The 12,591-nt window shown below is 35.6% G+C and overlaps 1 long non-coding RNA gene across 1 annotated transcript in view; it reads right to left on the minus strand.

The window, feature by feature from the left end:
- The window catches only part of LOC120779051, a 209,549-nt gene that overhangs the window by 141,550 nt on the left and 55,408 nt on the right, over positions 1-12,591 (minus strand). The window lies entirely within an intron of this gene.

Genomic DNA, 12,591 nt, shown 5'->3' on the forward strand with positions numbered 1-12,591 from the left:
TTGCCACAGAAAATTGAAATTTTTCGTTCAAAATTCTTTATATTCACGTTTCACTGTATTTTGGGTACACAAAAAATATTTATTTTCCCATTTTATTTTATATTTTTTGAAAAAATTTTAACTCAATGCGAAAAACTTTCAAATTTTTAGAATTCTTCATATCCGAACTTCACTTTACTTCGACTTTTTATTAAAAAAAAATATTTCTTCAGCCATTTTATTCTGTATCATTGAAAAAATTTAATTTTTTTGCAAAAAATTTTAAATTGAAAGTAAAAATTATTTTCTTCACAATATTTTATGTATACAAAATATATTAGTTGCGCCATTTTTTGATATATTTGTTACCAAAATTTCAATTTTATCCATAAACTTTTACAATTTCGATAACTTTTACTATCCACACTTCACTATATTCCGTATATATCACCACATATTGCATATGTAAGCTTGTGTGCTCGTGTAGCTTATTTACAAATTAATTTTTTATACAAAGAAAGTTGCCACACATCTGCAAAATGTAGCAAAGCAGAAAAAATACACATCAAACAGCAAAAAATAGCTCACTCAAACAACCGCAAATTTGTGTACATGCATACACATATGTATGTATATGCACGCCGCTTGTTTGCATAGCAGCGCAAATACACGTGTATATGTGAGTAAATATACAAACCCCACCCACCCACACATGCTGAGAGTAAAGCATAATAAATCAAAAGCAAATATTAACATTGATCTTAAAATAATTTAAATGCCTACAATGAATGGCTGCAGCAGCGGCGAGTGATAGGCAGCACGTTACGTATACGCCATGCTGGCCATGGTAATGATGCGCCGCTAACTAAGGCATATAGGCAGCCGTGCAGCGGTGTAAGTGCTATGGCTGTATTGCTTATTTGCAGAGTTGAATGAACATATAAATACTTGTTTACAGCTTTTCGTCAGTGTGTAGGTGTGCCTATGCGCCATATGTGATAGTGCCGCTGTTTGATTGTGGGTTGATGTGTTGTTAGGGAAATTGAATTCTCGTTATCCACTTCAACTTCAACTAAAATTGTATGCTATCTGTAATAAATGCGCAAATATACAAACACATGCGCGCTGCCAAATAAATGTAATGTTTGTATATTTGTGTGTTAGGCAATGTTTTTTTCCTCAAACTCGCTTCGCTCACATTCCAGCTCTTCAATCACTATAGCATTCTAAATGCTTTCACACAACATGTACATCCGCTTCCGATTGTCCACACAGTGGCGAATAAAATGCTCAAAAGTGTGACTGTCTGTATACTTTATTGGAATGCATTGGAAATTTTCAAGCACACTGTGCATTTTTAGGCAATTTTCTCGAAATCTCGTAACTACAAGTGAAGAATTCAACAGTTCTCTAAATTCCCTTCAAATTAGCTTAAGTTAGACTAAGGTAACTGTAATCAGTTATCTTTTTGAGTGCGAGAGCGCTAAGCTTTCGAATCACGTAATAAAAACTCTGAAGTCCGGAGGTTAAAGTAACTTCTTTTTCGCGGCGATTTCAAGAAGACTAATTTTCAAATAGAAAACTGAAAAACCCCAGAGACCGCTGTTTCGTATACATATGATTGTGAAAGTAACAGCATTATGCATAGTGAGATTTCAGATATCTTATCTTATATTTTATCTGTTAGTTTATAGGTTAGCAATATGATATAAGTGTACAATTTAGGTAATATCTTTGGAGATTGTAGCGTTGTCTCAGACAATGTTTCATTTCCTGTCAAATAAAAATGTTTTCCAAACAAAGACTAGAATTTGAATGTTCAGTTCGTATGGGAGCTATATGATATAGTGATCCGATCAGAAAAATTTATTCAGAGATTGCAACATTGCTTAACCAAGCCAATTTTTGCGAAGAGATATCTTTAAGTGAAAAAGATTTCTATACAAGCACTAGATTCCGTTTGTTCAGTTTGTATGGCAGCTATATGCTATAGTAGTCCGCTATTGGCGGTACCGACAAATGGGCAGGCCCTTGGCAACTAAGTTAGCAACTCTATGCAACAAAAATATTAAATAAAATTGCGTTTTGCGATTAAACAAGCTTTTGTAGTTATAAAAAAATTAAAAAAAAATTAAAAAAAAAATTATTGAGATTCGAAAAAAGTTGGCAACCCTGTACAATAAAACTGATAAATTAAAATATATTTTTTTTATTAAACGGATTTTTGTTGTTATTATAAAATAAGTTAAAAATATTTTTTCAAATTCGAAAAAGGTGGCAACTCTATGCAACAAAAATATGAAATAAAACTCCACTTTTCATTTGAACAAATTTGTATAGTTATCAAATCAAATATTGAGAAAAAAGAATGTCAAATTCGAAACAAATTGGCACCCATATGCAACAAAAGTGATGAAAAAAAATTATTTTCCATGAAACGGGTTTTTGATATTTTCAAAAAATATTGATTTTTTTTAAATTCTAATAAGTTGGCAACTCTTTACAACAACGCTAGTAAAAAAATATTTTTTTTTTCATGAAATGGGTTTTTCAAACAATTAAAAAATGTTGAAAAATTATATTCAAAATCGAAAAAATATTTTTTTCAAATTTGAGAATGTTGGCAACTCTTTACAACAAAGCTAATAAAGAAAAATATATATATATTTTTAAATTTTATTTAAAAAATATATTCAAATTCAAATATAATATATGAGAAAAATAAAATATATTGCGTTGGCAACTCTGGTTTTTAAATGAAAGCCTCAGTGGATGGTGATAAAAGTAATATTCTTCGGTTTTTTGCCTACTCTCGTTGAATAAGTCTTTTCAACCATATTGCCAGCATTACTTGAATGAAAGATAACCACTTTTCTCCCAGTGCCTCAAAACTATTTCCTAAACTGTTTGCTTTGAGCTGTGTTAGCGCTATCGCCACTCAGTTATAACATCATAGGTCAACACTATATCCTTCCGTACCATAACTTTAGCTTTGCACCACTGTATGCAAATCACTTGCAACAATACACAGTTAATACCCTTCACCTCACGCACCAGTTAAACAGCGCTAAAAACTGAAAAAAGGTAGACAGGTTAGGGGTCAGCACACACTTCGCCTTCAACAGCGGGATATTAAAATCACATTGTTTTCACATTGATTTTGATTTTGCTTTTGATTTCGAATTTGATTTGCTTGCTGCGCTGAGTTGCGAGAGCGCTTATGCTCAAATGTTTTTACCACCGCTTATGGGTGTGTGTGTTCCACAAGTGGTGTGGGCATAAATTCGAGAAGCGCCTACAACAGACGCACACAAACTAAATCACCCACTTTTGTATTTGTAGTAATTTTGGAGCTAAAACAAAGTGGAAAATAGCCACCATTTTACTCGCACACATCACTGCCTTCGCTCTCCCGAATCCACCACTTACATGCTAGTTATTATACTTTTCATCCCTAACCCACCTAATCCGCTTGTGCAATCTATTTTATTCTTTTGCCCAACTTACTCGACATTTCAGACGCTCACAGTCAAATGTGTCGGTTTGTTTGTTGATACGTTCGGCAATTGTTTGGCCATTAGAAATCCATTATTGTAGCTGGTCCATTGGCATCCAACGCCTGACCATCTATCTGGCCATACAAACAACCAACCAGTCATTCAGCCATCTATCCATCCTTTCCAACAGCCAACCAGTCATTCATCCGCCTAACCATCTGACGCACTAACCATAGAGCGGCACCAGCCCTGCAAGCCATTTATTCTTGTCTGCCGACCGAGTCTGGATTGCTAGCTGTTGACTGTTGCTTCCTGGCTGCTAGCTGTCATTGCTGATGTTACAGATGACTACGGCGATGATGATGCTGATGATGATTGTCGACAAACATATTGAAACAAATGAAGAACAAAGAAATCTCATTTAGTCCATCGCCACGGTCATGGCGCTGGTGCGGTGTGCGCGCTGGTGTGCCGCTGCGGCAAGGCGTTTGTCTATAACTCGACCAGTGTGTGTATGTATGTATGTGTGAATCTGCCATGCAATATGGCTTGTATTTCCTGATTGTCTCCTGTTATTGCAGCGAAAGTGCATTTCTTGTTGTTGCTGCTTGTTAACTGCACACCAAGCTACACACAGACGCCTTTACCTAACGGCAGCTACTCGTCTGTAGCTAAATATTTGGTAATCAGTGTGTATTGGCAAGTATCTGTCAGTCACTGGCATGCCTTTGTACCCAATTGATTACGCTGTGTTTGTTGTTTCCACTTTTTTTGTTCTGCCATTTCACTCCTCCTGCTGCCGGCTACGGCTCTACGCAAACTTTTTGACTCTGCAAATTTGAGTTCTGCCAAATTAGAAATCAAAATTGAAGTAGATATTTTAATGGTGCTTCGATAAAGTGCATTCGTAGTAGCAGCAATAGGTTCTCTTTATCATGCAGGCGAGTAAGTTGATCTCGAAGGATATGCAATTGGTTTGAAATGATTTTTGCTTGCGAAATATCCAATTGCTTGATGTGATTTGATTTTGCTGACGGAAATTGTGAAAATTGCCGAAAATCCGGCTGAGTAGTTTTATATTTGTAGTCTTGGCAGAAAAAATGGTAAGAACTATTGGCTTTAGCTAAAAAGCAAGTACTTCTATTACTCATGGTTGATTTACTGATTGCGTGACCTCTGCATACGAAATAGTGCTGGTTTTCCGTAATTCTAAAGAGTGAGAAGCTTTGGTGTTATAACTGGAAAGTCTTGCTCCAAATTAGGCACATGAAACTGACGGTGAGTAAATTATACAAGCAGCATCTTAGAAGGTCACTCATAATAGGAAGATGAACGGGGTCATTCAGATACTCCGTCGCTGAGAAGAGATAGTCAATCCAAATCGCGACAAAGAATAGAGACAAAAAATTTCGTTATCAATCCGAAATTCTCCAAAAAGTGTTGAGGAAGGCTGCATTTGTTACTAAAAGTATTATAACTTTAATTAGGATCCCTTCAGGTACAGAAGTTTTATTGTATACCTCAGCTCCTCATATAATATACTATATATATTTCATAGGGTCTCCAACTGGGATACAAGCTTTTTGTTCGAGGCATGCTGAGGATTCCATAACTTTAAATAACCTTCTTCTTCTTCTTTGGATTCCCAAAACCGTTGGTTGGTCTATGCTAAGAACTCAAAACTTCTCCACTTGCTTCTACTCTTTGCAAGCTCCCGCGAGTTGTACATCCAAAGTGCCTACATGTCGTTAAGCACTTGGTCTTACGATTGGATGTGTGCAAAGCTTCCGTTTGGTTTGAGTCTAAGAAAGTTTTTTTAGGAGCATCAACTCAACAATACGAACGACATGGCCTAACCAGCGCATTCGTTAATTTTTTATCCGCTTAGCTATATCCATGCCGTTGTAGATCTCACGCAGTTCGTAGTGTCATCTTCTTCGGCATTTATAGCTCATGTGGACGGCTCCAAAGGTCTTGCGGAGGATAATACTCTTGACTATTCAAAGTGCTTTCTCATCTCGGCTCATCATCGCCCATATTTACGCGTCTTACAATAGAACGGCAATAATGAAAGTTGTGTAGAGCGTAATTTTTATTCGTCGAGAGAAGGATGAGCTTCTCAATTGTCTACCGATACTGAAGTTGTACCTGTTGGCAATAGTTATTTTGCGCTTGTTCTCAAGGCTTAGGTTACTGGAGGAATCTATGCTAGTTCTGAGTTTTACAAAGCCTTAGCTTTTTCAAATGTATGGCTACCAACAATGAGGTTGCTCCTAAGGGGTGAGGAGTCTTTGTTTATGGCCTCCAGGTGCTTTGAGTTAACTTCCTCTACCTCAAGACCAAAATTTTCATTCTCTCTTTTTTTGTGAGCAGGAAAAACTTCGTTAACGATTCTGCTGAGTAGACATATGGTGCCAATGTGATCTGATACCTCAAATAAGCAGGTATTATAAAAAAGCAATAAGCATCGTTGGTATTACTATTATATACAATAGACCTAGTCTTCTTCGGACGTCTTCTAAGACACTTCGTTGTACAAATTTGAAAAGCATGGTATACCGCCTTTAAGATCGTGAAACATATACAGTCAAAACCCGACCAGGTCCATAGTAAAAATCGCCATGCAAACGCATCGTAAACAAACAGCTGTCAAACACCCACTATTTGACATACATATGAAGATCAAACTTAACATGAATATAAAGCAGTTCTAACAATTTTAGAAAAACTACAGATGAAAATCAAATTTCATACCAACACAAAGAAAGGTTTTACAAATTTAAGATCTATATGAACCAGTCCCATCCAAATTTGATCTTGAGAGTACCTTAGCCACTAGCGCACAATTTTCTTAGAACCGCCATTTTTAAACTGCTCTATAAGCGGCACCCAGTCTCCAAAAATTAACGAGAAATAAAATCTGCTGATAATTACGCAAATAACTGTTATTCACTTGAGTGTATAAATACAAAAACTTGTCCGGGCTGATTTAAGTACTCGCCAGCTTTCAACTTCCAACTTCGACTGCAACTCTGGCGACTCTTTCCACGCGGGAGTTTTATGGCCAGCAAAAGACAGAGTTACTTTCGAATTTCGAAGACTGGACATTAAACAAGAATACTAAGACAAAAAAAGTAAATATAAGGACAATAAATATGTATAAGCAGCAAAGCAACAGTGCCTTGGGAGCAGAGTGAAGCAATTGCTGTTGCGGAAAACTTGCACAGCTTCTTGCAGGCTCAGGCTCAGTACTTTATGCTGTTCGCTTGCTGCATCTTTTACTTTTAGTTAAAATTCGCCAACGCTTGCCTAAGCTCACGGCTCGGTTAATGTGTAAGCTTCGCTAGCCAGTGTCGTTGTTGCAGCCGACTCGCTTGTCAAAGTCAAAGTCACAACTAAAGTCCGAATTTGTAAATCTTTTTGTCACACAGCAGCCGCTTTTTGCGCAACAACACGAAACAAGCATACAAGAAAATAACAATTTTCAACAACTACTTGTACACACCAAGCGACAGCCAGCAGTTGGTTTGGTTGGCAACGCCATACAGCAGTGTGTGCGTTAGATTTTGGGCAGACCGGAGCCGTTTTGTGCCTTTGCAAAAGTAATTGCAAACATTTTGTTTTTGTTTTTTGTTCTTGTATTTTTTTCTTTTTTGTTTCCTGCGTCTTTCGTCGTCAGTTGGAAAATTGAATCTTGATTATGTGCGAGGCGAAATTAAGAAAGTTCTTTGCTTTGCGAAACGACCACGCAGTCGCCGGAAGGGTAAGCGTCGGCGCAGTGGCAGTGCAGCAGCGGAAAAAATCTCTTTTGCTCTGTTTGTACTTTAACTCCAAAGCAGTTATGCAGTTAGTTTTGCATTGAAATATTTATGCCTTTGTGACCGAAAGTTCGGACGCAAGCAAAAGGATTACAATTAATGCTAAGACAGCCCGAAAAGCTTGTTGTAAATCGTGTGTGCGTTGGCTAAGAAGGCAGCAGAGTAATTCAAGTAAGTTGACTACTTTGCAAGTATGCAGACGAGCGGCTATAAGTAGCATTGCGCACAATTAATTAGTATGTTGGCGTTTTTCTGGCTGCAGCCACTGTGCTGTGCAACAGACTCATTGAGTTTTACGCCTTCCGCTGGTTATAGTGTTGTTGTTTTTATTAAGCTTTTTTTGCTCATAATAAAATCTTGAAATAAAATGAATTTGTATAGTTCGGTTCATGTGCAACAGGCGTGAGATATTTAGTGCATACGAAGCTTGCCACTAAAGATTGATATTACTATAGGCTGGTGTTTGGGGATAGCTTATAGAAAGGTGGCTTAAAGGCGTATAAATAACGATAAAATTTAGGTAAGCTCCTTATTACTTCTAGTTGCTTTAAACTTATTATTCTGCTGGAATCGTAGATTTCGGTCCATTAAAGCATACATATAACACCTATTCACTCACCTACCAAAATCAAGTTGTTGTATGAAAAACATTTTTAATTGTCAAGATACCTTCACAAAATTTTGCATATATTATTTTCAAAGGCAGCACTATAATCACGAGATATTTCGTTCAGATCCGACTTCTATAACTTATAGCTGCCATACAAACTCACATATCTGAATCAGGTTTTTGTATGGAAAGTTATCTCAAATGACATGATATCTTTACGAAATTTGGCATATTGATTTTCGAAAGCAGCGCTATAATATCCGGATATATTGTTCAGATTGCACAACTATAACTTGTGGCTGCCATACAAACTCACCTACTAAAATCTAGTTCTTGTATGGAAAGTTATTTTAAATGGCATGATATCTTCATGAAATTCAGTACGTATAATTTTTGAAAGCAGTGTTAATAACTCGAAAAATATTGTACCGATCGGATCATTAAAGCTTATAGCTGCCATATAAACTCACCTATAAAAATCTATTCTTGTATGGAAAGTTGTCTTAAAAGACTTGATAATTTCACGAAATTTGGCATATATTATTGTCTAAAGCAGCTCTATAATAAGCGGATATATTGTTCAGATCTAACCACTATAGCTTATGGCTGCCATACAAACTCACTTATCAAAAACAGGTTTTGGTATGGAAAATTTTCTAAAAAAAACTTTCCTAACCTTCTTGACCTTTCTATCACAAAAATTACCGCACAATAACAGCTAAGCGCTGAGCAAAAAATGCCGCAACTAAAATTAAACAAAAATATTTTTGAAAGTATATATTATAGCCACTGAAAGCAGCAGATATTATCCATAGCAGCAACACAATTTAAGCACGCGATTAACGGCTCTAATTTGTGCACATTTTTATTACAATTCAATTATTGCAACACGATTACTTACAATACAGCTTAATAATGCAATAAACAAGCAAGTTTATGATTACCATAAGCAGAAACTAACCGAAAGTGGAAAAAAACTTACGGCAATGGCTAACTACTCACGCCACACTTATGCACACACTGAGCGTAAGGCATGCAATTATGCAACAACAACAACAATTTATTTATTTTTATTTTTATTACAATTTTTCTCGCTTGCAAATGAAAATTATCTTTTGTACTTTATGTGCAAATAAATGGGTATGAATATTTTACGAGGGCCTAATGGAAAAAAGAGGTGAGAGGCTGGCATTTCCGCGCTGAAAATTTTTTTTTTTTTATTTCCTTATATATGTACTTTGCAGCTGGGAAAAAGCGACTGACTTGAATAATACTGCTATAAAATAGTAATTAAATCCTTAATTATATATTAATCGAGCAAAAGATGGCAAGATTATACATTTGTGGGATGTTTTAAGCGATTTAAGATTATAAGTCATTGAATTTTTTTATTAACCATGCGAGAAGTACGCATAATTTTTTCTCAACGTATGAAATAGAATGGATAAAATTGGAAAATAGCAAAGGTATTTCCGGAATGTACTTTAATTCTTATTTAATTCTGTAAATAGATTACATTATCGTACCTAAATGTAAGAAATTTAAAGGGATTTAGAATTAAGTTAGGTTAAGTTAATCTGGTAGGTCAATGAGCTACGTATAGACCAGTTTAGTCATTTGCGATACCAGATAGAGTTCACTTGCTAAGTGCAAGAGGAGTATTCATCAAATTTAGAATTAAAAGTCATTACATTTTTGTATGAATCGTTCGAGAAGTACACATAATTTTTTCGCATCGAACGAAATAATTCGTAGAAAGTTGAAAAACAGCGTTGCTATTGCCAGAGTGAAGAAATGTGTAGAGAAAACAGCGGTTTGACTGATGGTATTTAAAATACTGTAGTCTTTCCAAAGAGACCCGAACTACTCTACACACTTTATAAAGCCAGACTCTTCGCGCATACTGTACACTATTTGAAAGAACCTATCATCGCACTGCAGCTCTGTGAAACTCTACTTTTGCATACACTTTCTCAGCTCATTTAGCTCATGCTCTGTTTATTGCAGTTTGCCAATTGCCAATACACTCTTATTTGTCTACCGCAAATCCGCCTTGCTCCCTATTTTTTTATAACCAAGTTATTACTCTGAAGTATTCCACAGCATATTAGTGTGCCATGCACGTATTTTCAGACGAAATATTATTATTTCTCCAATAACATAACCTTTTGCCGAGCTCACATTAAGCATACCAACACCCGCCTATCAGCACTGATGTTTGCCAGTATTGTAACGGTCACTTGTATACTCCGTGAGTACGTATAGTTCGCATATACATATACATATGTAGCTACACATTCGCATACATATATGGTATTATTCCATACCTCTGTATGTTCTGCATGTGCCCATATCGATACTAGTCTCATCTATTTCTCCCACCTCGCTGCTATTATCATCATCATCAGCGCTGCGTACGTGTATGCTTTGGTTAAGTACTAACGTCCTCATAAATATTGATCTTTGTGAAATTGTCCCAACTTTGAGCATATTATCGTACGACCACAATGCAAGCAATTTCAATGCCTCATTAAATCTTGAGTGTTTGTAAGAAAAGGAGTTGATATGCCTAGACTTACGAATGTGGATGTATAGGAGTGACCAAAAAGGATAACAGCATATTGTAGTTCGTATCATATATTGTTTTTTTTTTTTATATTACAGGCGGAGTATATGTATGTGTGTATGGGATGTGCCTAAGAGCGTGGCTATTAATTATGTGCAATAAATTGACACCTTGGATTTGAGGTTTCAACCAAATTTGACATAGGTATTGCGCTTAATCGCTTTTAAATAAGAAAGCTGTATTGCTTGTGGGTTTTGTTTTTCAGTTACGAAGTTATTTGGGTATATCGCGGGAAAAGATGATAAATGTCCAATAGATAAGGTTAGATGGTTGATCCCTCAGCATGGCAGCAGAATCACACTAAAAGACATTTAAAAATTTTGTGGAGTTCATAAAATGAACACGAGTTTGAAACATATTAAAGACCATTTTCAAAAAGACGCTATACTTGAAGAATATATAGCCGTTCTTAAGAAAATAATATTATTAACTATTTTTTTAACCGAAAATATCCGAATCACAAGCGAACTTTTCGCTTTAAAAGCTAAAGTAAAATTGTCATACTTGAAAAATATGCACAAACCACACCCACTCAAAGAATATGGCAAACAACAAACGTAAATATTATAACGTTAGACTGTTTTCAAATTTTCTAGACTCTTATGTTTGCCAAAAACTTTTGAGCGGCCATATTTCTTTTCAAGTATACACATGTATTTACATTGTAGATATTTGGCACTTCCTTCTTTGCCTATCGCGCTCAGGCAAGACAACAAAAAAGTTATGCTCAACTGCCTAAAGCCTTTCAAACTTTGGGTGCCAGCATCTACATGCTCAGGCAGTTGTAAATATATATCCACACACACACACACACCAAGCCCGCTTACATATTTTCTCATTTAAAATAATCAAGAACTTCTGCAAAGTAGCCTTGGCCGTAACTCATCCTCTAAAACTGGCTGTTATTTGGTACACATACTCAATCAATTTGCTACGCGTAACCGAAATCAGTTGCTGCTTTGGGTAATAAGTTTTTCAGCTATCTTTTGCTGCGCTGCTCCATCTTATTTGCCGGGCAATTTTTCTTTATAACGCACATTTATTTTTAACTTCACTGTGTGGTGAGGTTTTTTTTTGTTACTTTTGTTTACAGTTTTCTATATGTCAAAAGCATGTATGTGCCTTAACCCTGCAGTGCACTAGTGGGGTATGTAAGGCTATTGAGTTTGTAATATTAAATTTCTCAGCAAAAATATGCTTTGCTGCTAGTTTAAGGCTATTAATAGTATTAATAGTTCTACACAAAGTAGAGAAAAAATTTAATAAAAAGCTATTTTGAGAACCAAAATTAAATTCATGACGCCTAAAGGTATGCTAAACATATTATTGAAAACTAAAATTCTGAAGGTTATTGCTTCAGCACACACCTACTTCACTTTGTTTTATAAAATGTTACTTGGAGAATTAAAATCAAACTCATTGCGCCTAAAAGTATGCTACACATTTTACTGAAATCTCAATTATGGCTTCAGCTTAAACCTATTTCACTTTCGTGTCATTAACTAAGTATTAAATATGACTTCCTTTACTGCCTACAAAAAGTGAAAGTCATATATTTATCAGTTGCTGTTATTTAACATATACGCTGTTGTACCCTTTTCGCTGTAGAGCTGTCAAAAATTTGTAAATTTTTTAGTATCTGTGGTATCCACCTACTTTCTTGAAACTGTAAATATAAGCAGCGTGTTCGAATTTAACGAACTGTTTATTTTAACTGTATGCCACATTTTTATCTTTCCAAAACGATTTTTCGTAAAACAAAAGCCTAAAAGTATATATTTTTGCGAATTTCACGCCTAAATGTATACTTGTTTGGGAGACTTTATACTTATAAGAGACAATTTTGCGCACTCGGAATTCTGAGTGTCGGAAAAGTCTCAAAATAGCCGCCGGACTTTCCAACAATTCACAAATTTACAACTTGAAATTATCATAAATGGAATCGTGGTTTTAATGTATTGCTTTTCGCTGAATGGCGTTGATTGTTTGGTGATGAATGGAAGGACGAATATATAAATTGTTAAGTTTATGTAAAATAGGTTAGTCTGATGGTATAAATAT

Source organism: Bactrocera tryoni, chromosome 5, assembly GCF_016617805.1.
Source record: "Bactrocera tryoni isolate S06 chromosome 5, CSIRO_BtryS06_freeze2, whole genome shotgun sequence".
Lineage (NCBI taxonomy): Eukaryota > Metazoa > Arthropoda > Insecta > Diptera > Tephritidae > Bactrocera > Bactrocera tryoni.